Genomic DNA, 5,157 nt, shown 5'->3' with positions numbered 1-5,157 from the left:
CAAAAGTCCCGTAAAATATACTGGAATGAAATAAAACTCAAACTATATTATAATATCCATCCAGTATAACATAGTGAAAGACAAACATTCACATGACAGACTTCCAGTATAATATACTAGACAAAATTTTACTTAATTTAATAAACAAAAAAATATAATAAAAAAAAAACACAGTATAAAAAAACTGGGATACAAGACTTCAGAAGACAAATTTTCGTATAAAGATGGCACACTTCATTTAAAAAATACTGAAATCAAACAAAACTCAAGTATTATATACTGGATCAAAGAGCATAATTAAAAAAAAAAAAAAGACAAATAATCATTCAAAAAAAGTAATGACAAATAAAACATAATTTTAGTCTAAACAGAATCCAGTATAATATACTGGAGAAAAAGCTTACACACAGCAGAAGTCCCGTAAAATATACTGGAATGAAATAAAACTCAAACTATATTTTAATATTCATCCAGTATAACATACTGATATACAAACATTCACATGATAGACTTCCAGTATAATATACTGGATAAAATTTTACTAAATTTAATAAATAAAAAACATAATCAAAACCCACACACTAAACGTCAACTATTCACACATACCAGATGTCCCGTAAAATATACTGCAATGAAACAAAACTCAACTATATTATAATATTCATCCAGTATAACATACTGGAAGAAAAACATTCACGTGACAGATTCCAGTATAATATACTGGACAAAATTTTACTAAATTTAATAAACAATAAACATAATCAAAACCCACACACTAGACGTCAACTATTCACACACAGCAGACGTCCCGTAAAATATACTGCAATGACACAAAACTCAACTATAATATTCTTCCAGTATGTTATACTGGAAGATAAACATTCACATGACAGACTTCCATTATAATATACTAGACAAAAACATAATCAAAATTTGACAAGAACTGGAGAAATCTAAAATGCAGATGAAGTAAGAAAATACTTGAAAATTAACTCTAATATACAAAGACTAGAAAAAATTTGAAAAACTTATAAAAATAAATTACACAACGATTACAACATTATAATATAAAACTAATAACAGAGTGACAAAATTACCAGAAGTAAGACAAACTAATGAACAGAGAAAAAATTGTAAAAGTTAAAATACAACAAATATTTAAACCCTAACGGTACGGAAATCAAAATTAAACCTAAAGAACCATTAATAACAACGAAAATTCAAACACATTATCGTAAAAAACAAAACTCACCCATAATTTTGAAGAAAATTGGACCTTACCCCGACAAGATTCGAAGAAAAGTGCTCTCTCAAGAAGCGAAATCCGTACAACTGCTGTAAAAACAAAGAGAAAGGCGATAAAAAGTAACTAAACAGTATGTTAAAAAGGTCAAGGGCAATTATATCATTTATCATATATTTTAAGTTAAAATGGCTAGAAATAGATTACATTTAGATCGGTGACTATTTTTCGATAGTCAACCGTAAATCTAGCTACGCCGTACAATTTTAACCAGTTTGTCTGATTATACCCAAGTCAACGTAACCTGGATTTATAAATTCCCATATCTATATTACGTATTTGGAGAATTTCCTTCCTATTTATCTACGTCTCATTATGTTAATGTCACGATGAAATTATAAATTCCATATTGTCGAATATTTGACACCATCAAAGGTACGCGTGTTCGAATTATATAATTTAGTTTCTTGTTTTAGACCGGTAATTAACTTCCTTTTCTATTAACTACTTGCTACTTACATGCTACTTTAATAAGAAGCATTTTTCATTTTTTTAAGGACAATTCCTAAATAGTGGGATTATAAAAAGATGAAAATGAGAGGACTATGAAATTTTGAACCTGTAATTAACAATTTGATATAATTGAAGAAGCAAGTAGAGGTCTTAATTGAATTTTAATATTTTGTATCCATTTTGGCTTTATTGTGTTATTTATTTCTCGTTTGGCCTAGGTATAAATTTTTCGAATATAGCGTATCATGACCCAAATTTTAAGATACGCCATACCTGTGATTTCCTTATCTTGACTTACCCGGAAGTGCCAAATATGCCAGTCAATGATGGTCAAATTAAATTTCTTGGCTTGTAAGCTCAATAGTAAGTGTTGATTGTATGATACTTCTAATTGTTTCAATTATCGAGTGAACAAATTAAAACTTTTCTCTAATTAAAAATAAATCAATGTCTCTCCTTTATTTTATTTTATTTTTAAAAAAATATGATAGAGGTCATCCTTGCTCAGTTAGACACCTTGAAATCATTAACGTCACTTGTTTGAGTCCAACTTTGAACAACCCCGACCATTGATGAATATGACGAACGACGAGATCTTCGTAGCTCCACATCTTGCAGAGGACAACCTTAAGGCGAACAGGAGATTGTACGATCATGGCAGTAGTGCAGACCCATTAGGGAACATTAAGAATATTCTTTCGAATATTCCCTGTAACTTGTCTTTTAGAGCTTAGAAGGGTTTTGCTCCTTTTATATATATATATATATACACACTTGTTGTGGGCACTTTTCCTAACACATAACACTTGTTGTAAACTTGCTTACAAAAGCGACTGAGAGGATTATCGTTGAGAAGGTTTCTTGGTCTTGATAACTAAACCTCATCACCCATATTCTCCTTATCTATCTTTTGTTCTAGAGATTATTATACTTAGCTAAGATTTACTCCTTCATTTTCTTTGATTGATTTATTCAAAAAGGTTCTGATATCTTTTGAGTCAAACAATTTGGCACCGTCTGTGGAGATTTCTATAGCTGAGATCTTAGTTTCGTCTAGATTCTTGAAGGAAATAATCACCTCTTCTTAGCCTTACAAAGGCCAACAATGGCAGGAAACGGAGAAGCAAGGCTAAAGGCAATAGTAGGTGTCATGAACAACCTCCTGAATTCCCTCAACGAAGCCGGTAGGGAAGGCAACGAAAACTCAACACCAAGTGCTACACCTGAGGGAGAGATCTCACTCCCCCTCCCCGCACGAGGGCTTAACTGTATCGCGCGAGAGGGAAACCTCAACATCCGCAACAGAAGAAGCACCACCGGTCGTGAAAAGGCTATTAGAAGAATGGTTGACAAACACCTTGAGCAATATACTCGAGGAACCCGTTTAGAGGGATATCGAAGGCACAATACTCGCAAGAACCGTAGTTGTTGCCGATGATCCAAAAACTCTACAAACAGGTAACACCCATACTGTCATTCATGCAGGCAATGATGCACTTGCGGCCATCTTAAAGAAAATGGAAGAGATGGAAAATGAGAACAAAACACTCCGTGACCAGATGAAAGAGCATCAGGAAAGGGTTGATAAAATACCGGGCGCTCCGAAGTTGCTACCAAAATGTGATGTGGGTCGATTCGTCAAACAACCATACAGCGAAGGGGCAGCTCCCCACTCTATTCCTAAAACCTTCAAAATGCCTCTATATTTGAAAATATATGATGGCACCACGGACCCGAAGGATCACTTAATCCATTACACGTCACTGCAGTAAAAGGTAACGATCTATCGAAAGAACAAGTGTCGTTAGTGCTGCTGAAAATGTTCGGCGAAACTCTGCCAGGGGGAGCGTTGACATGGTATTCACAACTACCAGCACGATCGATATCAACGTTCGAAGAAATAGCAGATAAGAGCGAAAAAGGCAAAGGCCAGGGTAAATGATATCTTCGCCATTAGGCAGACGACAGGCGAAGACTTCGGGATTTCCTAGCCCTATTCAATAGGGTAAGGATGAGCCTACATCAGAAGGGATGGAGGTAGCATCCTTCCAAAATGGGTTAAATAGAAATGGGTCAAAAGCAACCAAAAAGCTGCTAAGTAGACTCATGAAGTACCCCCCCCCCAACCACGTGGGAAGAGATCCATAATGCCTATTGTGCCGAAGTGAGGGCAGACGAGGATGATCTGGATGGCCCGATCCAGCGACTAACATCAGTCCAAACTGAAACAAGGAGAGATCTCCGCAACTATGGCCGAAGGGATCAACTACCCCGCTTCAATCGAAAAAGGCACCAGCCTTATATCCAAACATCCAACCCACCTCCTCCACGACATACAGATGTCGCGCCTCGACACACTGCACCACCCCGAAATGAAAGAGGTATGCCTCCACTGTTAACTGCTCATAACTTTTGTGTTTCTTCTTTAGAAATAGTCTACGCACTGGAAAATCTCGGCACAAAGGTGCAGTGGCCGCAAAAGATGAAATCAGATCCGAGAACCATGAGATCGAACGTTCTGTGTGAATTCCACCAGGAAAGGGGACACAAGATCGAGGACTACATAGGTCTACGATAGGAAGTGGTAAGAATGCTAAACCAGGGACACCTGAAAGAACTGTTGAGCGACTGAGGACGAGTCAATTTCGCTCATAGACGTGATCAACCTCAGGGACCTCCAAAACCACCATCACCAGCTCGTACCATACAAATGATCATTGGTGGTGGCGACGATACGAATAATCAACCATGTGAAATTCACCACCACACACAAACTCAAACGGACAGTCGTCCACGAACGGTATGATGACCTCGAAGATAGTATCATCTTCGATAAGTCGGATACCAACGGTTTGTCTTTCCCTAACTATGCTTTGGTTATAGCTTTACGCATCACGGATATCGATGTAAAGAGAATAATGGTGGATGACGGAAGCGGTGCGTGTATTATTCACCCACGAGTTCTCATGTAGATGAGGCTCGAGGATAAAATAGTACTGCATTGCATAACACTAACAGGTTTTAATAATGCAGTGAAACGAACCTCTAGAGAGGTAGTGCTACCCGTTCTGGCAGGAGGCGTCACCCTGGAGACGATGTTCCACGTCATGAACTAGGAAACATCCTACAACGCTATCATAGGGCGTCCATGGATACACACCATGTGAGCCGTCCCGTCAAGTTTCTATCAAGTAATTAAATTTCCTACCCCATTGGGGATATTCAGCATCCGAGGTGAGCAACGCACCGCCCAAGAATGCTACCGGATCACCCAAGATTACATGCACACAAAACAACTAAAAGGGGCAAGTGCGGAAGTATAGCAATCAGCCATATCGGGAACCCAACCCGACGTACAAATAGAGGCCATCGAAGACCCGGATGTCGTAGAAGCTTGCAAG

This window comes from Nicotiana sylvestris, chromosome 2 (genome assembly GCF_000393655.2).
Source record: "Nicotiana sylvestris chromosome 2, ASM39365v2, whole genome shotgun sequence".
Taxonomy (NCBI): domain Eukaryota; kingdom Viridiplantae; phylum Streptophyta; class Magnoliopsida; order Solanales; family Solanaceae; genus Nicotiana; species Nicotiana sylvestris.
Note: the sequence above shows the minus strand (reverse complement) of the source record.